General features: G+C 56.3%; 1 long non-coding RNA gene, 2 other non-coding genes and 2 pseudogenes across 3 annotated transcripts; all 5 read left to right on the top strand.

Annotated features, from left to right (window-relative positions):
- The first annotated feature begins 1,652 nt into the window (after positions 1 to 1,652).
- LOC142861848 (uncharacterized) lies at positions 1,653 to 2,243 on the top strand. Its single transcript, XR_012912955.1, has 2 exons — positions 1,653 to 1,997; positions 2,114 to 2,243. It is a non-coding gene; the product is annotated as an uncharacterized LOC142861848 (long non-coding RNA).
- A 9,531-nt stretch (positions 2,244 to 11,774) lies between these two features.
- On the top strand, positions 11,775 to 11,893 carry LOC142862124 (uncharacterized; annotated as a pseudogene).
- Positions 11,894 to 15,328: 3,435 nt separating this feature from the next.
- On the top strand, positions 15,329 to 15,447 carry LOC142862120 (uncharacterized; annotated as a pseudogene).
- A 3,442-nt stretch (positions 15,448 to 18,889) lies between these two features.
- Positions 18,890 to 19,008, top strand: LOC142862116 (5S ribosomal RNA). Its single transcript, XR_012913262.1, has one exon. It is a non-coding gene; the product is annotated as a 5S ribosomal RNA (ribosomal RNA).
- A 3,779-nt stretch (positions 19,009 to 22,787) lies between these two features.
- On the top strand, positions 22,788 to 22,906 carry LOC142862115 (5S ribosomal RNA). Its single transcript, XR_012913261.1, has one exon. It is a non-coding gene; the product is annotated as a 5S ribosomal RNA (ribosomal RNA).
- The last annotated feature ends 2,742 nt before the right edge of the window (positions 22,907 to 25,648 follow it).

Raw genomic sequence — 25,648 nt, 5'->3', positions numbered from 1 at the left:
CCTTCGGCAAAAGGTTTCTCTTGAGCACGTGATACTATTTGATCAGCCACAGGACAACTCCTTTCGACATTGGAGTCAGTCCTTTCCAAGGCTGCGGCCGCTTTACTCACTAAGTTGCTGGAATGTTCTAAATCCTTGGTAGCCATTTCAGCAATACTCACAGCATCTTCACCAGGAGTAAATTCCATCTCAAGAAACCACTTTCTTTGGTCACCCATAAGAAGCAACTCCTCCTCTGTTCAAGTTCCATCATGAGATTGGATCGAGTTTAGTCGCATCTTCGAGCTCCACTTCGAGCTCTCTTGTTATTTCCACCTTTGTGGTCATTCCCTCTGCTGAAGCCTGAAGTCCCCAAAGTCATCCACGAGGGTTGGAATCCACTGATTGCAAGCTCCTGTTCACCTGGCTATTTTGACCTCCTCTCATGAATCACAGGGGTTCTTAATGGCATCTAGAATGCCGAATCCTTTCCAGAGGGTTTTCAGTCGACGTTGCCCAAATCTATCAGAGGATTCGCTATCTATGGCAGCTGCAGCCTTACAAATTATACTTATTAAATAATAAGACTTGAAAGTCAGAGTTACAACTTGATCCATGGGTTGCAGAATGGAGCATGAAAGTAACATTCATCTGTGTGTATATCTCCATTAGAGCTCTTGGGTGACCAGGTACCTTGTCAACAAGCTGTAATAAATTTCATATATATATATATATATATATATTTTTAGACAGAGTCTTGCTCTGTCACCTGGGCTAGAGTGCCGTGGCATCAGCCTAGCTCACAGCAACCTCAAATTCCTGGGCTCAAGCGATCCTCCTACCTCAGCCTCCCGAGTAGCTGGGACTACAGGCATGCGCCACCATGCCTGGCTCATTTTTTCTATATATTTTTAGTTGGCCAATTAATTTCTTTCTATTTTTAGTAGAGAAAGGGTCTTGCTCTTTCTCAGGCTGGTTTCGAACTCCTGACCTCAAGTGATCCTCCTGCCTTAGCTTCCCGAGTAGCTGGGACTATGGGCATGTGCCATCATGCCTGGCTAATTTTTTTCTATATATTTTTAGTTGGCCAATTAATTTCTTTCTATTTTTAGTAGAGACGGGGATCTCGCTCTTGCTCAGGCTGGTTTCGAACTCCTGACCTTGAGCGATCCTCCCGCCTCGGCCTCCCTGAGTGCTAGGATTAACAAGCTGTTCATATTTGAAAGAAATCTTTCTTCTGAGCAGCAGGTCTCAGCAGTGGCTGAAGATATTTGGTAAACCATTCTGGAAACACGCACGCTGTCATCCAGGCTTTGTTTAGCCGTTTATAGAGCACAGGCAGAATAGAGATTTAGCAAGATTCTTTGAAGGGCCCCAGGTTTTCCAGAATGGTCAGTGAGCATTGGCTGAGAGTTATCGGCTGCATCGGCCCCTAACGAGAGTCAGCCTGTCCTTTGAACCTTCAGATTCAGGCATTGACTTTTCCTCTCTCTTACGTCTCTTTGCAACTAGCAAGAGCAGATTCTAATAAAGAGCTTTGGAATCGGGGCAGCTGTAGCTTCTGTAAAAGGGGAAAACCAGGAAATATTTTTTTAAAAAAAGAACTTATCCACTGTCATGGCATGAAATATATTTTTTTAATGGTGGTACAATATTTATGCCATAAACTTTGGCCCCTTACCCATTTATAAGTGTGTCGGTTAGTGGCACTGAGCACATGCACAGTGTGGTGCAGCCATGATGGCTGAGTTCTCAGGAATCACCCGTCTGGCGTCTTCAAGGCCACCTAGAGAAGCCTGTGCTGCATGGAAGTGAGGGCGAGCTTTGGAATCAGCTCTGGGTCAGACGTCTCCTCTCTCCTCGAAGCCACTAGCTGTGTGGCTTTCGGCCAGTCAGCAACCTCTCTGAGCTGCAGTGTTACTTCCCTGTAAAATGGTGAGAAGCCTGCTCCTTCAACAGACTGTTCTCCAAGACCGAACTGAACCGAGAGCCTTCTCTAAATGCCTTGCGCAGTGCTGGTGAGTAGCCCATAAAATGTTGGGTCCCTCTCTTCTTTCTTCTCCTTTTTCAGTGTGATTTTTTTCTTGGTGCAAATGCTAGAGCAATTCAACTCTCCCCATCCCCATCTTCACAGCCTAGAAATTTGTCCGGGAGTCCCAGGAATAAATCTGGGAGTCAGGAAAAAGAAGAAAGCAAGCCCATGACCATGCATTTTGCCAGTTGGCCTGCCTCTGCCTTTTCCAGTTAGAGTCTTAAGTAGCGAAGTGGTTATTTCTTTTTCTTACCCGTGCGTGCGCACACGTGTGTGTGTGTGTGTGTGTGTAGGATAGTGTTTGGCACACATTGTTGTGTGCATGTGTGTGGGTGTGCCAAAATATAGAGAAAAATGACAGAAAGAGGCCCACTTGAGACGTCACTTCTCTGCGCTGCAAGCCATAGCTGACGAGGAAACCCCCTCTGAAGACCCCAGTGGATTTGGGGAGCATCTTGGATCGGAGAGAGGCACCAACGGTCCAGGACGCCATTCTTGTCCCACGAGAAAAGTATTTGAGGCTCAGCGAAAACACAGGAGGCTACGCTGTCAAACGGGAGCGGTTGGTTATTTTCAGCTCCGTAGAAAATCATATTGTGACAATATTGTGACAATGTGACGTTGTGAAAATCATATAGTGACAATATTATGAGATATTGTGACATGTTGTGAAAATCATATTGTGACAATATTGTGACATTATGACATGTTGTGAAAATCATATTGTGACAATATTGTGACAATATTGTGACAAACAAGTGACAATATTGTGATAATATTGTGATAAACGTGACAATATTGTGACAAACATGTGACAATATTGTGACAAATATGTGACAATTTGGTGACAATATTGTGACAAAATTATGACAATATTGTGAAAAACGTGACAATATTGTGACATGTGACAATTTGGTGAGAATATTTTGACAACATGTGACAATTTGGTGACAATAATGTGACAACATGTGACAATACGGTGACAAAATTCTGACAAACATGTGACAATATAGTGACAACATGAGACAATATGGTGACAAACGTGATAATATTGTGACAACAGGTGACAACATGTGACAATTTGGTGACAACAGGTGACGATATGGTGACATGTGACAATTTGGTGACAACAGGAGACAAATTGGTGACAATATGGTGACAACATGTGACGATTTGGTGACAATATGGTAACAACTTTGTGACAATTTGGTGACAACATGCGACAATTTGGTGACAATATGGTGACAATACGGTGACAAGTGACAATTTGGTGACAATTTGGTGACAACAGGTGACAATATGGTGACAATATGGTGACAACATGCGACAATTTGGTGACAATACGGTGACAACATGTGACAATATGGTGACAACATGCGACAATTTGGTGACAATATGGTGACAATTTGGTGACATGGTGACAACGTGACAATTTGGTGACAATTTGGTGACAATATGGTGAAAACAGGTGACATAGTGACAAAATGTGGCAATTTGGTGACAACAGGTGACAATATGGTGACAACAGGTGACAACATAGTGACATTATGGTGACAAGATGTGACAATATGGTGACAACAGGTGACAACATAGTGACATTATGGTGACAAGATGTGACAATATAGTGACAATTTGGTGACAACAGGTGACAATTTGGTGACATGTGACAATTTGGTGACAATTTGGTGACAACAGGTGACAACATGTGACAATTTGGTGACAATATGGTGACAATAGGTGACAATTTGGTGACAATATGGAGACAACATGTGACATTTTATTGACAACATGGTGACAACAGGTGACAACAGGTGACAATTTGGTGACAACATGGTGACAACATGCGACAATTTGGTGACAACAGGTGACAACAGTTGACAATATGGTGACAGGTGACAATATGGTGACAACAGGTGACAATTTGGTGACAACAGGTGACAACAGGTGACAATTTGGTGACAACAGGTAAAAACAGGTGACAACAGGTGACAACAGGTGACAATTTGGTGACAATATGGTGACAACAGGTGACAACATGGTGACAACATGTGACAATTTGGTGACAACATGTGACAACATGGTGACAACATAGTGACAATTTGGTGACAATATGGTGACAATATGGTGACAACATGTGACAATTTGGTGACAATATGGTGACAAGATGCGGCAATTTGGTGACAATACGGTGACAACATGTGACAATTTGGTGACAATATGGTGACAACATGCGACAATTTGGTGACAATTTGGTGACAACATGGTGACAACATGTGACAATTTGGTGACAATATTGTGACAAAATTATGACAATATTGTGACAAACGTGACAATATTGTGACATGTGACAATTTGGTGAGAATATTTTGACAGCATGTGACAATTTGGTGACAATAATGTGACAACATGTGACAATATGGTGACAAAATTCTGACAAACATGTGACAATATAGTGACAACATGAGACAATATGGTGACAAACATGTGATAATATTGTGACAACAGGTGACAATTTGGTGACAACAGGTGACAACATGTGACAATTTGGTGACAACAGGTGACGATATGGTGACATGTGACAATTTGGTGACAACAGGTGACAATATGGTGACAACAGGTGACAACATGTGACAATATGGTGACAATATGGTGACAACATGCAACAATTTGGTGACAATACGGTGACAACATGTGACAATTTGGTGACAACAGGTGACAACATGTGACAATTTGGTGACAATACGGTGACAATTTGGTGACAATACGGTGACAACATGTGACAATTTGGTGACAACAGGTGACAATTTGGTGAAAACAGGTGACAACATGTGACAATATGGTGACAATATGGTGACAACATGTGACAATATGGTGACAATATGGTGACAACATGTGACAATTTGGTGACAATAGGTGACAATTCGGTGACAACAGGTGACAATTTGGTGACAAGAGGTGACAATTTGGTGACAACAGGTGACAAGAGGTGACAATTTGGTGACAACAGGTGACAATTTGGTGACAACATGCGACAATTTGGTGACAACAGTTGACAATATGGTGACAACATGGTGACAATATGGTGACAACTGTGGTCATTGTCACTGCTGATGTCATTGTCACTGCCGATGTTATTATCACTTTTCATTGTCACTGTCGATATTGTCACTGTGATTGTCATTGTCACTGTCGATGTCATTCTCATTGTCACTGTCGATGTCATTGTCACTGTCGATGTCATTGTCACTATTGTCATTGTCAATGTTGTCATTGTCACTGTAGATGTCATTGTCACTGTTTATGTAATTGTCACTGTCACTGTCATTGTCACTGTGATTGTCACTGTCGATGTAATTGTCACTGTCATTGTCACTGCTGATGTCATTGTCACTGTCATTGTCACTGCTGTCATTGTCACTGTCATTGTCACTGTTGATGTCATTGCAACTGTCATTGTCACTGTAGATGTCATTGTCATTGTCACTGTCGATGTCATTGTCACTGTCGATGTCATTGTCACTGCCAATGTCATTGTCACTGTCACTGTCGATGTCATTGTCACTGCCGATGTCATTATCACTGTTGTCATTGTCATTGTCACTGCCGATGTCATTGTCACTGTCATTGTCACTGTCCATGTCATTGTCACTGTTGATGTCATTGTCACTGTCATTGTGATTGTCACTGTCGATGTCACTGTCGATGTCATTGTCACTGTCACTGTCATTGTCACTGTTGATGACATTGTCATTTTCACTGTTGATGTCATTGTCATTTTCACTGTTGATGTCATTGTCACTGTCACTGTAGATGTCATTGTCACTGTTGATATCAATGTCACTGTCCATGTCATTGTCATTGTCACTGTTGATATCATTGTTACTGTCGATGTCATTGTAACTGTCGATGTCATTGTCATTGTCACTGTTGTCATTGTCACTGTTGATGTCATTGTCACTGTCGATGTCATTGTAATTGTCACTGCCAATGTCATTGTCACTGTTGTCATTGTCACTGTCGATGTCATTGTCACTGTCATTGTCACTGTTGTCATTGTCACTGTCCATGTCATTGTCACTGTTGATGTCATTGTCACTGACATTGTGATTGTCACTGTCGATGTCATTGTCACTGTCATTGTCACTGTTGATGACATTGTCATTTTCACTGTTGATGTCATTGTCATTTTCACTGTTGATGTCATTGTCACTGTCACTGTAGATGTCATTGTCACTGTTGATATCAATGTCACTGTCCATGTCATTGTCATTGTCACTGTTGATATCATTGTCACTGTTGATGTCATTGTAACTGTCGATGTCATTGTCATTGTCACTTGTCATTGTCACTGTCGATGTCATTGTCACTGTCGATGTCATTGTCACTGCCACTGTCATTGTCACTGTTGTCATTGTCACTGCCGATGTCATTGTCACTGTTGTCATTGTCACTGCCGATGTCATTGTCACTGTCATTGTCACTGTTGTCATTGTCACTGTCCATGTCATTGTCACTGTTGTCATTGTCACTGTCATTGTGATTGTCACTGTCGATGTTATTGTCACTGTCACTGTCATTGTCACTGTCCATGTCATTGTCACTGTTGATGACATTGTCATTTTCACTGTTGATGTCATTGTCATTTTCGCTGTTGATGTCATTGTCACTGTCACTGTAGATGTCATTGTCACTGTTGATATCAATGTCACTGTCCATGTCATTGTCATTGTCACTGTTGATATCATTGTCACTGTCGATGTCATTGTCATTGTCACTGTTGATGTCATTGTCACTGTCGAAGTCATTGTCACTGTCATTGTCACTGTCGAAGTCATTGTCACTGTCATTGTCACTGTCGATGTCATTGGCACTGTCATTGTCACTGTTGATGTCATTGTTACTGTCGATGTCATTGTCACTGTTGTCATTGTCACTGTCGATGTCACTGCTGATGTCAGTGTCACTGTTGTCATTGTGACTGTCGATGTCATTGTCACCGTCAATGCCATTTTTGATGTCATTGTCACTGTCATTGTCATTGTCAATGTCATTGTCACTGTTGATGTCACTGTCGATGTCGTTGTCATTGTCAATGTCACTGTCACTGTCATTGTCACTGTTGATATTATTGTCACTGTCGATGCCATTGTCACAGTCGATGTCATTGTCACTGCCGATGTCATTGTCACTGTTGTCATTGTCACTGTTGATGTCACTGCCGATGTCATTGTCACTGTTGTCATTGTCACTGTTGAAGTCATTGTCACTGTCGATGTCATTGTCACTGTGGATGTCATTGTCACTGTCATTGTCACTGTCGATGTCATTGTCATTGTCACTGTCGATGTCATTGTAACTGTCGATGTCATTGTCATTGTCACTGTTGATGTCATTGTCACTGTTGATGTCATTGTCACTGTTGTCATTGTCATTGTCATTGTGATTGTCACTGACGATGTCATGGTCACTGTCCATGTCATTGTCGATGTCATTGTCACCGTGCATGTCATTGCCACTGTTATTGTCATTGTCGATGTCATTGTCACTGTCATTGTCACTGTTGATGTCATTGTCACTGTTGTCATTGTCATTGTCATTGTGATTGTCACTGACGATGTCATGGTCACTGTCCATGTCATTGTCGATGTCATTGTCACCGTGCATGTCATTGCCACTGTTATTGTCACTGTCGATGTCATTGTCACTGTCATTGTCACTGTTGATGTCATTGTCACTGTCATTGTGATTATCACTGTCGATGTTATTGTCACTGCTGATGTCACTGTCACTGTCATTGTCATTGTCGATGTCATTGTCACTGTTGATGTAATTGTCACTGTCGATGGCATTTGTTCTGTCACCATTTGGAGAGCAGGGCGGGGGTCCAGGGGGGTGACCCCAACCCTCAGCACCCACCACCGTGCCTGGCACCCCAGCCCACTCCGTGGGGCCTCCTCTTGCCCAAAGCTGAAGAACTGCAGCCAAGCGACAACAGGCATGGCATCGGGACTGTCGGGACTCAGACCAAGGGTCTGGTCTGTGGGAACCAACAGGCTGGAGGAAACCTTGAGAGTCTGAGAGGGGAGGGAGTTGTAGAAGGCCAGGATGTCATTTTGAGGGAGTATGTGACCAGAACTCTTTCCATTGATTTTGGCGTTCTATGGACTACACGTAGGAATCTTTGGTGGTGGCACCGGATGTTGGGGGATGCACAGTCACACACAGATGTGCTCGACAGGCCTACTTTTACTTTTCATTTCGGAGTCATTTTTTAAAAAAAAAATGCCTCTTGGCCGGGCGTGGTGGCTAACGCCTGTAATACTAGCACACTGGGAGGCAAAGGTGGGTGGATTGTTCGAGGTCAGGAGTTCGAAACCAGCCTGAGCAAGAGGGAGACCCCATCTCTACTATAAATAGAAAGAAATTAATTGGCCAACTAATATATATATATGCAAAAAAAATGTTAGCCGGGCATGGTGGCGCATGCCTGTAGTCCCAGCTACTTGGGAGGCTGAGGCAGCAGGATTGCTTCAGTCCAGGAGAATGAGGTTGCTGTGAGCTAGGCTGACACCATGGCACTCAATCTAGCCGAAGCAACAAAGCTAGACTCAGTCTCTAAAAAAAAAAATGCATCTAACCTCCATTATTGCATTTTCTTTTCTCTCTATTTTCAAGCAGATTATGGGAGTACAAGTATTCAGGTTCCAGGTATTGCCCGTGCCCCCCTACCCCTGTTGCCTTGTTCATTTATCTCTCATGTTTTAGCAGCGAATTGTGGGGGTACCAATGTTAAGGTCGGGTACATTGCCCTCTCCTCGCCTCCCCCCTCTGGTGAGAGCTTCAAGTGCGCCCATCCCCCAGTTGGTGTGCACCCACCCCATTCCTAATGGGTGTGTATGCCCATCACATACCCCCACACGACCGAACTCCACCATATCACGGTGATTCCTCTACGTCCCATTAGGTGTCCATGGGTTACTCCCAATTTGACAGTGAGCACGCAGCTGGTGTTCCTGTGTCCATTCTTGGGATACTTGACTTACTGGAACTGGTTCCAGCTCTGGCCAGGAGAACATGAGAGGTGCCCTCTCACCGCTGTTCCTCATAGCCAAATAGCATTCCGTGGTGTCCACGTGCCACATGTTATTAATGCACTCCTGGATGGATGGGCACTCCAGTCGCTTCCACATCTTTGCGATTGTGAATTGTGCCCTAACTGTCACCCTAAAACTTACCCAGCCCATCTCCTCTGCCCCTGCGTGACGCGCTCCTCCCCCGCCAGGCCCGTGACTGTCCTCGGGCCCTGCAAATGCCTGACCAGCTCCTTCCTGCCCCGGCCCGTCACCATCACCGTCCCCTGCCCCTGCCTGACAGGCTCCTCCCCGCCCGGCCCACCACCTGGGCCACTGCCTGACTCGCTCCTCCCCGGCCAGGCCCGTCGCTGTCCTGGGCCCCTGCCTGACCACCTCCTTCCCGCCCGGCCTGTCACCGTCCTCGGCCCCTGCCTGACACTCTCCTCCCCGCCCGTCACCATCCTCGGCCCCTGCCTGACCGGCTCCTCCGTCGCCTGGGCCTTCCAGGGACTTGGTGTGGACGCTGATTACAGGAAGCCCTCCAGAAACCCGGCAGCAGGGAGGCCGCAGCAGTCTGGCGCAGGCATCGCTAAGTCGCCTGCCGGGGACGTGCCCCGCTGTGCCACGGGGACCCAGCCTGGTGTCTTCCCTGAGGCCCTGGGGCTGCTGCTCCCCGCAAGGGGAGAGCCTCGGAGGTGGGGACCGCCTCCTGATGGGGACATCCACGCAGCTCTCCACATCGGATTCCAGGGCTCTCTGTCCTGCCTGAAGGCCCAGCTGGCCTGTGGGTACTGAGAGTGGCAGAAACATCCTCAAACTGATATTGCGAGTCCAGTGGTTGTCTGCACTTTTGTGCTGGGCACCCCAGGGAGGCCCAGGGGCTGGCTGGACAACGCGGTCTGCTCGGGGGCTTTGGAGGAGCAACCGATGCCCTTTGGACTTTGGTAGCAGAGTCTCAGGTGTCTCTGAGCCCTGCGCCATGTCGGGGAGGGGTGGGAGGGGCTGCGACCTGCAGTCCTGTTCCCGGGGTGGTGCGGCAAGTGGCTTCTTCCACAGGCTGCTTGGCCTGCGCTCCCCGCACCTGGGCCTTTGGAGGACTGGCCCTGTTCTTGCCAAGGCTTCCTGCAGGGACCCGGAGCTGGGAGGTGGCATCTCTGAGCCCTGGGACGGGCAGAGCCCCAGCAGGACATGCCCACAACCTCTCTCAGCACGGGTTCCCCAGAAGGCTCCTTTGGGACCAGGATTCTCCTGCAGGTGACTTCTTAAAGTCTGGCCCCTGGAGGGAGGAGCACCAGGAGTAGAGGAGCCAGAAGCGGAAGGGGGTGCCCATGCAAGGGGACATTTTCAGGCCAAGTCCAAGCTTCAGCCTGATCCTCCTGGGAAACCCGGGGTGTACGTCACACCTCCTGGTTGTCCCGCTCTGAGACAAGGAGCCGGGCTTCGCATTCCCACAGCAGCCAGTCGTGGGCTGAGGACACCTGGGGAGTTGGGAACTCCCTGGCTTCTCCTTGGTTTAACGTCTAGAGCTGCTTGTGAATCGCGCCGCCACACACACCCGAGTGCAGGTGTCTTCCGCACAGACTGCGGGCCTCGCTCTTCTGAACGCCGCTAGCTCGCCACCCACCCACCCACGGGTGAACCTGGTCAGGGTGCTTTCTCTCGGGGGCAGACTCTTTTCCGGGCGGGCTACCGGTGTCTCTGCTTGCTCGTTTCTTTCTTCCATTTCGGGAAAGGCTTCCTTGCTGGGTGTGGAAATCTCCTATGCCTTCCCTCGCCTATTCTGTCAGCTTTCAAATTCTCTTTCAGTTGCCACCCTCACAGATGGATTAGGAAACCCTTTCCGGTGCACTCATTAGTGAAATGACCTCAAGGAAGCTGGAATCCAATATCTAATGGCCGATTTTTAGTGAGTCCACACGCCAGGGTGGTCGGGCTCCAATGCAGCTCTGGCCAGGCCCAGGCCCCTTGGACCGGGCCACAGGAGGACACAGAGGAGGGTCTCGGCCCCCACGAAGCGGTGCCGGCAGGTCTCCACGGGCTTGGGCGTTTTCCAGAGGTAGGAGATGGAGGGGACTGATTTCTTCAGCGCCCCACAAACCACGCCACCCCACCCCACCCATGGGACACATCCCCAGAGAGAGACGCCCCATACACTGGCTCCCCTCCCCCTTGCGCTGTGCCCCAGCCCTGGCCCGGGGGAATAGGTGGCAGCCCACCCACAGGGCGAGGGGGGGCACAGCTGAAAGGGGTTGTGGGGGAGGGCGGCCCCTGGCTGGGGTCAAAGGGCGCGCGCGTGCGCAGTCAGCGTCAGCGGCGGCGACGCGCTGGGGGTGGGCAGCGGGTAGGTGAAGGAGGCCGGGCGAGGAGACGAGGGGGGCTGGGAGGGCTCCACCTTGGCGAGTCCAGCCGTGGAGGCGCATCTTGTGTGAGTGTGAGTGAGTGTGAGTGTGTGTGTGTGTGTGTGTATAGAGAGACAGCCCCCCGCCCCGCCCCGCCCATCACCCCCGTCCCTAGGAGCCCACGGGACCCGGCCGGCGAACTCAACAGGCCCGGCCCGGCGCGGGGCCTGCGGCGGGAGGCGGCGGCGGCGGCGGCGGCGGCGGCGGCGGCGGCGGCGGCGGCGGTGGCGGCGGGGGGAAAGCGCAGAGAGGCTCGGCTTCTTGAGCGGGGCAGGGGCGCCCTCCGCCGCCGTCTAGGGCCACACCACCCTGAACGCCCCCGATCTCGTCTGGTCTCGGAAGCTAAGCAGGGTCGGGCCCGGTCAGTACTTGGATGGGAGACTGCCTGGGAATACCGGGGGCCACAGGCTGCTTCTTTTTTTTTTTTTTTTTTTTTGCCTCTTGTTCTGTCCCCTTTCTGGGAGCGCGGCGGCGGCCCGGGGTGGGGGTGACCCCAACCCTCAGCGCCCGCCGCGCTGCCTGGCGCCTCAGCCCGCACCGTGGGGCCTCCTCTTGTCCCAAGCCGCGACACCGCCGCCACGCGGCAGCATGCGTGGCATCTGGACTGTCAGGTCTCAGACCAAAGGTCTGCTCTGTGGGAACAGACACGCTGGAGAAAACCTTGAGAGTCTGAGAGGGGAGGGAGTTCCAGAAGAAGGCCAGGATGTCATTTTGAGGGAGTATGTGACCAGAACTCGTCCCGTTGCTTTTGGGGGTTCTATGGGCTCCACGCAGGAATCTTTGGTGGTGGCACCTGATGTTGGGGGATCCGGAGTCACACCCAGACCTGCTCCACAGGCCTCCTTTTACTTTTCTCTTCGGATTCATGATTTTTAAAAAGTGTCTCTTACCTCTATGATTGCATTTTCTTTTCTCTCTCTTTTCAAGCAGATGATGGGAGTACAAGTATTCAGGTGACATGTGTTGCCCGTGCACCCCTCCCCCCTGTGTTCTCATTCATATACCTCTCATGTTGTTCCAGCGTATTGTGGGGGTACCAGTGTTAAGGTCGGGTACAGTTGCCCTCTCCAAGCCTCCCCCCTGGGGTCAGAGCTTCAAGTGCGCCCATCCCCCAGTCGGTGCGCACCCACCCCATTCCTAATGGATGTGGATGCCCATCGCCTCCCCCCACCCGCCCGACACCCACCCGATGAAGGTGATTCCTCTCCGTCCACTTAGGTGTCCATCCGTTCGTACCAATTTGCTGGTGAGCGCGCTCACGTGGTGCTCGTGTGTCCATTCTTGGGATACCTGGCTTACTGGAACGGGTTCCAGCTCTGGCCAGGAGAACACGAGAGGCGCCCTCTCACCGCTGCTCCTCACAGCCGAATGGCACTCCGTGGTGTCCACGCGCCACATTTTATTAATGCACTCCTGGATGGATGGGCACTCGGGTCGCTTCCACGTCTTTGCGATTGTGAATTGTGCCCTAACTGTCACCCTACCCCTTACCCAGCCCGTCTCCTCTGCCCCTGCCTGACGCACTCCTCCCCGGCCAGGCCCGTCACTGTCCTGGGCCCCCGCCTGACCGGCTCCTCCCCGCCCGGCCTGTCACCATCCTCTGCCCCTGCCTGACATGCTCCTTCCCGCCCGGCCTCTCACCGTCCTCGGCCCCTGCCTGACCGGCTCCTCCGTTGCCTGGGCCTTCCAAGGGCTTGGTGTGGAGGCTGCTTCCAGGAAGCCCTCCAGAAACCCGGCAGCAGGGTGGCCGCAGCAGTCTCCAGCAGCCTTCCCTAAGTCGAGTGCGGGGGACGTGCCCCCGCTGTGCCGCGGGGGGCCCAGCCTGGTGTCTTCCCTGAGGCCCTGCGGCTGCCGGCTGGGGCTGCCGCTCCCCGCGAGGGGAGAGCCGCGGAGGTGGGGACCGCCTCCTGATGGGGACGTACGTACACGCAGCTCTCCACGTCGGATCCCGGGGCTCTCTGTCCTGCCCGAAGGCCCAGCGGGCCTGCGGGTCCTTAGAGTGGCAAAAACATCCGAAAGCTGAGACTGAGGGTCCGGTGGGTGTCTGCACTTTTGTGCTGGGAACCCCAGGGAGGCCCGGGGGCTGGCTGGACAACGTGGTCTGCTGGGCGGGGGGGTTTTGGAGGAGCAACTGATGCCCTTTGCACCTTGGGTAGCAAGAGTCTGAGGTGTCTCTGAGCCCTGTGCCATGTCCGGGGGGGGCGCGGGGGGGGGAGGAGGAGGAGGAGGAGGAGGTGGGAAGGGCCGGGGCCTGCAGTCCTGTTCCCGGGGTGGCACGGCAAGTGGCTTCTTCCACAGGCTGCTTGGCCTGGGCTCCCTGTACCTGGGCCTTTGGGGGACTGGCCCTGTGCTTGCCAACACTTCCTGCAGGGACCCAGAGCTGGGAGGTGGCATCTCTCAGCCCTGGGTCGGGCAGAGCCCCAGCGGGCCATGCCCACAACCTCTCTCAGCACCGGTCCCCCAGAAGGCTCCTTTGGGACCAGGATTCTCTTGCGGTGACTCTTTAAGGTCTGGCCCCTGGATGGAGGGGCACCAGGAGTAGAGGAGCAGGAAGGGGAAGGGGGTGGCCATGCGAGGGGACACTTTGAGGCCAAGTCCCAGCTTCAGCCTGATCCTCCTGGGAACCCCGCTCTGAGACAAGGAGCCGGGCTTCGCATTCCCACAGCAGCCAGTCGTGGGCTGAGGACACCTGGGGCCTTGGGAACTCCCTGGCTTCTCCTTGGTTTAACATCTAGAGCTGCTTGTGAATCGGGCCGCCACACACACCCGAGTGCAGGTGTCTTCCGCACAGACTGCGGGCCTCGCTCTTCTGAACGCCGCTAGCTCGCCACCCACCCACGGGTGAACCTGGTCAGGGTGCTTTCTCTCGGGGGCAGACTCTTTTCCGGGCGGGCTACCGGTGTCTCTGTTTGCTCGTTTCTTTCTTCCATTTCGGGAAAGGCTTCCTTGCTGGGTGTGGAAATCTCCTATGCCTTCCCTCGCCTATTCTGTCAGCTTTCAAATTCTCTTTCAGTTGCCACCCTCACAGATGGATTAGGAAACTCTTTCCGGTGCACTCATTAGTGAAATGACCTCAATGAAGCTGGAATCCAATATCAAATGGCCAATTTTTAGCGAGTCCACACGCCAGGGTGGTCGGGGTCCAATGCAGCCCCGGCCAGGCCCAGGCCCCTTGGACCGGGCCACAGGAGGACACAGAGGAGGGTCCCGGCCCCCACGAAGCGGTGCCGGCGGTTCTCCACGGGCTTGGGCGTTTTCCAGAGGTAGGAGATGGAGGGGACTGATTTCTTCAGCGCCCCACAAACCACGCCACCCCACCCCACCCATGGGACACATCCCCAGAGAGAGACGCCCCATACACTGGCTCCCCTCCCCCTTGCGCTGTGCCCCAGCCCTGGCCCGGGGGAATAGGCGGCAGCCCACCCACAGGGCGAGGGGGGGCACAGCTGAAAGGGGTTGTGGGGGAGGGCGGCCCCTGGCTGGGGTCAAAGGGCGCGCGCGTGCGCAGTCAGCGTCAGCGGCGGCGACGCGCTGGGGGTGGGCAGCGGGTAGGTGAAGGAGGCCGGGCGAGGAGACGAGGGCGGCTGGGAGGGCTCCACCTTGGCGAGTCCAGCCGTGGAGGCGCATCTTGTGTGAGTGTGAGTGAGTGTGAGTGTGTGTGTGTGTGTATAGAGAGACAGCCCCCCGCCCCGCCCCGCCCATCACCCCCGTCCCTGGGAGCCCACGGGACCCGGCCGGCGAACTCAACAGGCCCGGCCCGGCGCGGGGCCTGGGGCGGGAGGCGGCGGGGGGAAAGCGCAGAGAGGCTCGGCTTCTCGAGCGGGGCAGGGGCGCCCTCCGCCGCCGTCTAGGGCCACACCACCCTGAACGCCCCCGATCTCGTCTGGTCTCGGAAGCTAAGCAGGGTCGGGCCCGGTCAGTACTTGGATGGGAGACCGCCTGGGAATACCGGGGGCCACAGGCTGCTTCTTTTTTTTTTTTTTTTTTTTGCCTCTTGTTCTGTCCCCTTTCTGGGAGCGCGGCGGCGGCCCGGGGTGGGGGTGACCCCAACCCTCAGCGCCCGCCGCGCTGCCTGGCGCCCCAGCCCGCACCGTGGGGCCTCCTCTTGTCCCAAGCCGCGACACCGCCGCCACGCGGCAGCATGCGTGGCATCTGGACTGTCAGGTCTCAGACCAAAGGTCTGCTCTGTGGGAACCGACACGCTGGAGAAAACCTTGAGAGTCTGAGAGGGGAGGGAGTTCCAGAAGAAGGCCAGGATGTCATTTTGAGGGAGTATGTGACCAGAACTCGTCCCGTTGCTTTTGGGGGTTCTATGGGCTCCACGCAGGAATCTTTGGTGGTGGCACCTGATGTTGGGGGATCCGGAGTCACACCCAGACCTGCTCCACAGGCCTCCTTTTACTTTTCTCTTCGGATTCATGATTTTTAAAAAGTGTCTCTTACCTCTATGATTGCATTTTCTTTTCTCTCTCTTTTCAAGCAGATGATGGGAGTACAAGTATTCAGGTGACATGTGTTGCCCGTGCACCCCTCCCCCCTGTGTTCTCATTCATATACCTCTCATGTTGTTCCAGCGTATTGTGGGGGTACCAGTGTTAAGGTCGGGTACAGTTGCCCTCTCCAAGCCTCCCCCCTGGGGTCAGAGCTTCAAGTGCGCCCATCCCCCAGTCGGTGCGCACCCACCCCATTCCTAATGGATGTGGATGCCCATCGCCTCCCCCCACCCGCCCGACACCCACCCGATGAAGGTGATTCCTCTCCGTCCACTTAGGTGTCCATCCGTTCGTACCAATTTGCTGGTGAGCGCGCTCACGTGGTGCTCGTGTGTCCATTCTTGGGATACCTGGCTTACTGGAACGGGTTCCAGCTCTGGCCAGGAGAACACGAGAGGCGCCCTCTCACCGCTGCTCCTCACAGCCGAATGGCACTCCGTGGTGTCCACGCGCCACATTTTATTAATGCACTCCTGGATGGATGGGCACTCGGGTCGCTTCCACGTCTTTGCGATTGTGAATTGTGCCCTAACTGTCACCCTACCCCTTACCCAGCCCGTCTCCTCTGCCCCTGCCTGACGCACTCCTCCCCGGCCAGGCCCGTCACTGTCCTGGGCCCCCGCCTGACCGGCTCCTCCCCGCCCGGCCTGTCACCGTCCTCTGCCCCTGCCTGACATGCTCCTTCCCGCCCGGCCTCTCACCGTCCTCGGCCCCTGCCTGACCGGCTCCTCCGTCGCCTGGGCCTTCCAAGGGCTTGGTGTGGAGGCTGCTTCCAGGAAGCCCTCCAGAAACCCGGCAGCAGGGTGGCCGCAGCAGTCTCCAGCAGCCTTCCCTAAGTCGAGTGCGGGGGACGTGCCCCCGCTGTGCCGCGGGGGCCCAGCCTGGTGTCTTCCCTGAGGCCCTGCGGCTGCCGGCTGGGCTGCCGCTCCCCGCAAGGGGAGAGCCGCGGAGGTGGGGACCGCCTCCTGATGGGGACGTACACGCAGCTCTCCACGTCGGATTCCGGGGCTCTCTGTCCTGCCCGAAGGCCCAGCTGGCCTGCGGGTCCTTAGAGTGGCAAAAACCTCCGAAAACTGAGACTGAGGGTCCGGTGGGTGTCTGCACTTTTGTGCTGGGCACCCCAGGGAGGCCCGGGGGCTGGCTGGACAACGCGGTCTGCTGGGCGGGGGGTTTGGAGGAGCAACTGATGCCCTTTGCACTTTGGGTAGCAAGAGTCTGAGGTGTCTCTGAGCCCTGTGCCATGTCGGGGTGGGGGTGCGGGGCGGAGGAGGAGGAGGAGGAGGTGGGAAGGGCCGGGGCCTGCAGTCCTGTTCCCGGGGTGGCACGGCAAGTGGCTTCTTCCACAGGCTGCTTGGCCTGGGCTCCCTGCACCTGGGCCTTTGGAGGACCGGCCCTGTGCTTGCCAACACTTCCTGCAGGGACCCAGAGCTGGGAGGTGGCATCTCTCAGCCCTGGGTCGGGCAGAGCCCCAGCGGGCCATGCCCACAACCTCTCTCAGCACCGGTCCCCCAGAAGGCTCCTTTGGGACCAGGATTCTCTTGCGGTGACTCTTTAAGGTCTGGCCCCTGGATGGAGGGGCACCAGGAGTAGAGGAGCAGGAAGGGGAAGGGGGTGGCCATGCGAGGGGACACTTTGAGGCCAAGTCCCAGCTTCAGCCTGATCCTCCTGGGAACCCCGCTCTGAGACAAGGAGCCGGGCTTCGCATTCCCACAGCAGCCAGTCGTGGGCTGAGGACACCTGGGGCGTTGGGAACTCCCTGGCTTCTCCTTGGTTTAACATCTAGAGCTGCTTGTGAATCGCGCCGCCACACACACCGCCGTCACACACACCCGAGCGCAGGTGTCTTCCGCACAGACTGCGGGCCTCGCTCTTCTGAATGCCGCTGGCTCGCCACCCACCCACGGGTGAACCTGGTCAGGGTGCTTTCTCTCAGGGGCAGACTCTTTTCCGGGCGGGCTACCGGTGTCTCTGTTTGCTCGTTTCTTTCTTCCATTTCGGGAAAGTCTTCCTTGCTGGGTGTGGAAATCTCCTATGCCTTCCCTCGCCTATTCTGTCAGCTTTAAAATTCTCTTTCAGTTGCCACCCTCACAGATGGATTAGGAAACTCTTTCCGGTGCACTCATTAGTGAAATGACCTCCAGGAAGCTGGAATCCAATATCTAATGGCCGATTTTTAGCGAGTCCACACGCCAGGGTGGTCGGGGTCCAATGCAGCCCCGGCCAGGCCCAGGCCCCTTGGACTGGGCCACAGGAGGACACGGAGGAGGGTCCCGGCCCCCACGAAGCGGTGCCGGCAGTTCTCCACGGGCTTGGGCGTTTTCCAGAGGTAGGAGATGGAGGGGACTGATTTCTTCAGCGCCCCCCAAACCACGCCACCCCACCCCACCCATGGGACACATCCCCAGAGAGAGACGCCCCATACACTGGCTGTGCCCCAGCCCTGGCCCGGGGGAATAGGCGGCAGCCCACCCACAGGGCGAGGGGGGGGCGCAGCTGAAAGGGGTTGTGGGGGAGGGCGGCCCCTGGCTGGGGTCAAAGGGCGAGCGTCCCGCGCGTGCGCAGTCAGCGGCAGCGACGCGCTGGGGGTGGGCAGCGGGTAGGTGAAGGAGGCCGGGCGAGGAGACGAGGGGGGCTGGGAGGGCTCCACCTTGGCGAGTCCAGCCGTGGAGGCGCATCTTGTGTGAGTGTGAGTGAGTGTGAGTGTGTGTGTGTGTGTATAGAGAGACAGCCCCCCACCCCGCCCCGCCCCGCCCCGCCCCGCCCATCACCCCCGTCCCTGGGAGCCAGCGGGACCCGGCCGGCGAACTCAACCGGCCCGGCCCGGCCCGGCGCGGGGCCTGGGGCGGGAGGCGGCGGCGGGGAAGCCCAGAGAGGCTCGGCTTCTCGAGCGGGGCAGGGGCGCCCTCCGCCGCGGTCTAGGGCCACACCACCCTGAACGCCCCCGATCTCGTCTGGTCTCGGAAGCTAAGCAGGGTCGGGCCTGGTTAGTACTTGGATGGGAGACCGCCTGGGAATACCGGGTGCCACAGGCTGCTGCTTTTTTTTTTTTTTTCTTGCCTCTTGTTCTGTCCCCTTTCTGGGAGCGAGGCGGCGGCCCGGGGTGGGGGTCACCCCCACCCTCAGCGCCCGCGCGGTGCCTGGCGCCCCAGCCCGCACCGTGGGGCCTCCTCTTGTCCCAAGCCGCGACACCGCCGCCACGCGGCAGCATGCGTGGCATCTGGACTGTCAGGTCTCAGACCAAAGGTCTGCTCTGTGGGAACCGACACGCTGGAGGAAACCTTGAGAGTCTGAGAGGGGAGGGAGTTCCAGAAGAAGGCCAGGATGTCATTTTGAGGGAGTATGTGACCAGAACTCGTCCCGTTGCTTTTGGGGTTCTATGGGCTACACGCAGGAATCTTTGGTGGTGGCACCTGATGTTGGGGGATCCGGAGTCACACCCAGACCTGCTCCACAGGCCTCCTTTTACTTTTCTCTTCGGATTCATTATTTTTAAAAAGTGTCTCTTACCTCTAGGATTGCATTTTCTTTTCTCTCTCTTTTCAAGCAGATGATGGGAGTACAAGTATTCAGGTGACATGTGTTGCCCGTGCCGCCCTCCCCCCTGTGTTCTTTTTTTTTTTTTTTTTGAGACAGAGTCTCGTTTTGCTGCCCAGGCTAGAGTGAGTGCCATGGCGTCAGCCTAGCTCACAGCAACCTCAATCTCCGGGCTCAAGCAATCCTGCTGCCTCAGCCTCCCGAGTAGTTGGGACTACAGGCATGCACCACCACGCCCGGCTGTGTTTTTCTATATATATTAGTTGGCCAATTAATTTCTTTCTATTTTTAGTAGAGACGGGGTCTCGCTCTTGCTCAGGCTGGTTTCGAACTCCTGACCTGGAGCAATCCGCCCGCCTCGGCCTCCCAGAGAGCTAGGATTACAGGCGTGAGCCACCGCGCCCGGCCCCCCCTGTGTTCTTATTCATATACCTCTCATGTTGTTCCAGCGTATTGTGGGGGTACCAATGTTAAGGTCGGGTGCCTTGCCCTCTCCAAGCCTCCCCCCTCGGGTCAGAGCTTCAAGTGCGCCCATCCCCCAGTCGGTGCGCACCCACCCCATGCCTAATGGATGTGTATGCCCCTCCCCTCCCCCCACCCGCCCGACACCCACCCGATGAAGGTGATTCCTCTCTGTCCACTTAGGCGTCCATCCGTTCGTACCAATTTGCTGGTGAGCGCGCTCACGTGGTGCTCGTGTGTCCATTCTCGGGATACTTGGCTTACTGGAACGGGTTCCAGCTCTGGCCAGGAGAACACGAGAGGCGCCCTCTCACCGCTGCTCCTCACAGCCGAATGGCACTCCGTGGTGTCCACGCGCCACATTTTATTGATGCACTCCTGGATGGATGGGCACTCGGGTCGCTTCCACGTCTTTGGGATTGTGAATTGTGCCCTAACTGTAACCCTAACCCTTACCCAGCCCGTCTCCTCTGCCCCTGCCTGACGCACTCCTCCCCGGCCAGGCCCGTCACTGTCCTGGGTCCCCGCCTGACCGGCTCCTCCCCGCCCGGCCGGTCACCGTCCTCTGCCCCTGCCTGACACGCTCCTTCCCGCCCGGCCTCTCACCGTCCTCGGCCCCTGCCTGACCGGCTCCTCCGTCGCCTGGGCCTTCCAAGGGCTTGGTGTGGATGCTGCTTCCAGGAAGCCCTCCAGAAACCCGGCAGCAGGGTGGCCGCAGCAGTCTCCAGCAGCCGTCCCTAAGTCGCGTGAGTGCGGGGGACGTGCCCCCGCTGTGCCGCGGGGGCCCAGCCTGGTGTCTTCCCTGAGGCCCTGCGGCTGCCGGCTGGGCTGCCGCTCCCCGCAAGGGGAGAGCCGCGGAGGTGGGGACCGCCTCCTGATGGGGACGTACACGCAGCTCTCCACGTCGGATTCCGGGGCTCTCTGTCCTGCCCGAAGGCCCAGCTGGCCTGCGGGTCCTTAGAGTGGCAAAAACCTCCGAAAACTGAGACTGAGGGTCCGGTGGGTGTCTGCACTTTTGTGCTGGGCACCCCAGGGAGGCCCGGGGGCTGGCTGGACAACGCGGTCTGCTGGGCGGGGGGTTTGGAGGAGCAACTGATGCCCTTTGCACTTTGGGTAGCAAGAGTCTGAGGTGTCTCTGAGCCCTGTGCCATGTCGGGGGGGGGGGGGTGCGGGGCGGAGGAGGAGGAGGAGGAGGTGGGAAGGGCCGGGGCCTGCAGTCCTGTTCCCGGGGTGGCACGGCAAGTGGCTTCTTCCACAGGCTGCTTGGCCTGGGCTCCCTGCACCTGGGCCTTTGGAGGACCGGCCCTGTGCTTGCCAACACTTCCTGCAGGGACCCAGAGCTGGGAGGTGGCATCTCTCAGCCCTGGGTCGGGCAGAGCCCCAGCGGGCCATGCCCACAACCTCTCTCAGCACCGGTCCCCCAGAAGGCTCCTTTGGGACCAGGATTCTCTTGCGGTGACTCTTTAAGGTCTGGCCCCTGGATGGAGGGGCACCAGGAGTAGAGGAGCAGGAAGGGGAAGGGGGTGGCCATGCGAGGGGACACTTTGAGGCCAAGTCCCAGCTTCAGCCTGATCCTCCTGGGAACCCCGCTCTGAGACAAGGAGCCGGGCTTCGCATTCCCACAGCAGCCAGTCGTGGGCTGAGGACACCTGGGGCGTTGGGAACTCCCTGGCTTCTCCTTGGTTTAACATCTAGAGCTGCTTGTGAATCGCGCCGCCACACACACCAGAGTGCAGGTGTCTTCCGCACAGACTGCGGGCCTCGCTCTTCTGAATGCCGCTAGCTCGCCACCCACCCACGGGTGAACCTGGTCAGGGTGCTTTCTCTCAGGGGCAGACTCTTTTCCGGGCGGGCTACCGGTGTCTCTGTTTGCTCGTTTCTTTCTTCCATTTCGGGAAAGTCTTCCTTGCTGGGTGTGGAAATCTCCTATGCCTTCCCTCGCCTATTCTGTCAGCTTTAAAATTCTCCTTCAGTTGCCACCCTCACAGATGGATTAGGAAACTCTTTCCGGTGCACTCATTAGTGAAATGACCTCCAGGAAGCTGGAATCCAATATCTAATGGCCGATTTTTAGCGAGTCCACACGCCAGGGTGGTCGGGGTCCAAAGCAGCCCCGGCCAGGCCCAGGCCCCTTGGACTGGGCCACAGGAGGACACGGAGGAGGGTCCCGGCCCCCACGAAGCGGTGCCGGCAGTTCTCCACGGGCTTGGGTGTTTTCCAGAGGTAGGAGATGGAGGGGACTGATTTCTTCAGCGCCCCCCAAACCACGCCACCCCACCCCACCCATGGGACACATCCCCAGAGAGAGACGCCCCATACACTGGCTGTGCCCCAGCCCTGGCCCGGGGGAATAGGCGGCAGCCCACCCACAGGGCGAGGGGGGGGCGCAGCTGAAAGGGGTTGTGGGGGAGGGCGGCCCCTGGCTGGGGTCAAAGGGCGAGCGTCCCGCGCGTGCGCAGTCAGCGGCAGCGACGCGCTGGGGGTGGGCAGCGGGTAGGTGAAGGAGGCCGGGCGAGGAGACGAGGGGGGCTGGGAGGGCTCCACCTTGGCGAGTCCAGCCGTGGAGGCGCATCTTGTGTGAGTGTGAGTGAGTGTGAGTGTGTGTGTGTGTGTATAGAGAGACAGCCCCCCACCCCGCCCCGCCCCGCCCCGCCCCGCCCATCACCCCCGTCCCTGGGAGCCCGCGGGACCTGGCCAGCGAACTCAACCGGCCCGGCCCGGCCCCGCCCGGCGCGGGGCCTGGGGCGGGAGGCGGCGGCGGGGAAGCCCAGAGAGGCTCGGCTTCTCGAGCGGGGCAGGGGCGCCCTCCGCCGCCGTCTAGGGCCACACCACCCTGAACGCCCCCGATCTCGTCTGGTCTCGGAAGCTAAGCAGGGTCGGGCCTGGTTAGTACTTGGATGGGAGACCGCCTGGGAATACCGGGTGCCACAGGCTGCTGCTTTTTTTTTTTTTTTTTTTTTGCCTCTTGTTCTGTCCCCTTTCTGGGAGCGCGGCGGCGGCCCGGGGTGGGGGTCACCCCCACCCTCAGCGCCCGCGCGGTGCCTGGCGCCCCAGCCCGCACCGTGGGGCCTCCTCTTGTCCCAAGCCGCGACACCGCCGCCACGCGGCAGCATGCGTGGCATCTGGACTGTCAGGTCTCAGACCAAAGGTCTGCTCTGTGGGAACCGACACGCTGGAGGAAACCTTGAGAGTCTGAGAGGGGAGGGAGTTCCAGAAGAAGGCCAGGATGTCATTTTGAGGGAGTATGTGACCAGAACTCGTCCCGTTGCTTTTGGGGTTCTATGGGCTACACGCAGGAATCTTTGGTGGTGGCACCTGATGTTGGGGGATCCGGAGTCACACCCAGACCTGCTCCACAGGCCTCCTTTTACTTTTCTCTTCGGATTCATTATTTTTAAAAAGTGTCTCTTACCTCTAGGATTGCATTTTCTTTTCTCTCTCTTTTCAAGCAGATGATGGGAGTACAAGTATTCAGGTGACATGTGTTGCCCGTGCCGCCCTCCCCCCTGTGTTCTTTTTTTTTTTTTTTGAGACAGAGTCTCGTTTTGCTGCCCAGGCTAGAGTGAGTGCCATGGCGTCAGCCTAGCTCACAGCAACCTCAATCTCCGGGCTCAAGCAATCCTGCTGCCTCAGCCTCCCGAGTAGTTGGGACTACAGGCATGCACCACCACGCCCGGCTGTGTTTTTCTATATATATTAGTTGGCCAATTAATTTCTTTCTATTTTTAGTAGAGACGGGGTCTCGCTCTTGCTCAGGCGGGTTTCGAACTCCTGACCTGGAGCAATCCGCCCGGCTCGGCCTCCCAGAGAGCTAGGATTACAGGCGTGAGCCACCGCGCCCGGCCCCCCCTGTGTTCTTATTCATATACCTCTCATGTTGTTCCAGCGTATTGTGGGGGTACCAATGTTAAGGTCGGGTGCCTTGCCCTCTCCAAGCCTCCCCCCTCGGGTCAGAGCTTCAAGTGCGCCCATCCCCCAGTCGGTGCGCACCCACCCCATGCCTAATGGATGTGTATGCCCCTCCCCTCCCCCCACCCGCCCGCCCGACACCCACCCGATGAAGGTGATTCCTCTCTGTCCACTTAGGCGTCCATCCGTTCGTACCAATTTGCTGGTGAGCGCGCTCACGTGGTGCTCGTGTGTCCATTCTTGGGATACTTGGCTTACTGGAACGGGTTCCAGCTCTGGCCAGGAGAACACGAGAGGCGCCCTCTCACCGCTGCTCCTCACAGCCGAATGGCACTCCGTGGTGTCCACGCGCCACATTTTATTGATGCACTCCTGGATGGATGGGCACTCGGGTCGCTTCCACGTCTTTGGGATTGTGAATTGTGCCCTAACTGTAACCCTAACCCTTACCCAGCCCGTCTCCTCTGCCCCTGCCTGACGCACTCCTCCCCGGCCAGGCCCGTCACTGTCCTGGGCCCCCGCCTGACCGGCTCCTCCCCGCCCGGCCGGTCACCGTCCTCTGCCCCTGCCTGACACGCTCCTTCCCGCCCGGCCTCTCACCGTCCTCGGCCCCTGCCTGACCAGCTCCTCCGTCGCCTGGGCCTTCCAAGGGCTTGGTGTGGACGCTGCTTCCAGGAAGCCCTCCAGAAACCCGGCAGCAGGGTGGCCGCAGCAGTCTCCAGCAGCCGTCCCTAAGTCGCGTGAGTGCGGGGGACGTGCCCCCGCTGTGCCGCGGGGGCCCAGCCTGGTGTCTTCCCTGAGGCGCTGCGGCTGCCGGCTGGGCTGCCGCTCCCCGCAAGGGGAGAGCCGCGGAGGTGGGGACCGCCTCCTGATGGGGACGTACACGCAGCTCTCCACGTCGGATTCCGGGGCTCTCTGTCCTGCCCGAAGGCCCAGCTGGCCTGCGGGTCCTTAGAGTGGCAAAAACCTCCGAAAACTGAGACTGAGGGTCCGGTGGGTGTCTGCACTTTTGTGCTGGGCACCCCAGGGAGGCCCGGGGGCTGGCTGGACAACGTGGTCTGCTGGGCGGGGGGGGGGGGGGGGGGTTGGAGGAGCAACTGATGCCCTTTGCACTTTGGGTAGCAAGAGTCTGAGGTGTCTCTGAGCCCTGTGCCCTGTGGGGGCGGGGCGGGGGGGAGGAGGAGGAGGAGGAGGAGGAGGTGGGAAGGGCCGGGGCCTGCAGTCCTGTTCCCGGGGTGGCACGGCAAGTGGCTTCTTCCACAGGCTGCTTGGCCTGGGCTCCCTGCACCTGGGCCTTTGGAGGACCGGCCCTGTGCTTGCCAACACTTCCTGCAGGGACCCAGAGCTGGGAGGTGGCATCTCTCAGCCCTGGGTCGGGCAGAGCCCCAGCGGGCCATGCCCACAACCTCTCTCAGCACCGGTCCCCCAGAAGGCTCCTTTGGGACCAGGATTCTCTTGCGGTGACTCTTTAAGGTCTGGCCCCTGGATGGAGGGGCACCAGGAGTAGAGGAGCAGGAAGGGGAAGGGGGTGGCCATGCGAGGGGACACTTTGAGGCCAAGTCCCAGCTTCAGCCTGATCCTCCTGGGAACCCCGCTCTGAGACAAGGAGCCGGGCTTCGCATTCCCACAGCAGCCAGTCGTGGGCTGAGGACACCTGGGGCGTTGGGAACTCCCTGGCTTCTCCTTGGTTTAACATCTAGAGCTGCTTGTGAATCGCGCCGCCACACACACCAGAGTGCAGGTGTCTTCCACACAGACTGCGGGCCT

The sequence above is a fragment of the Microcebus murinus genome, chromosome 18, assembly GCF_040939455.1.
Source record: "Microcebus murinus isolate Inina chromosome 18, M.murinus_Inina_mat1.0, whole genome shotgun sequence".
Taxonomy (NCBI): domain Eukaryota; kingdom Metazoa; phylum Chordata; class Mammalia; order Primates; family Cheirogaleidae; genus Microcebus; species Microcebus murinus.
The sequence above is the reverse complement of the archived record's forward strand: the minus strand, read 5'-3'. Positions and strand labels throughout refer to the sequence as shown.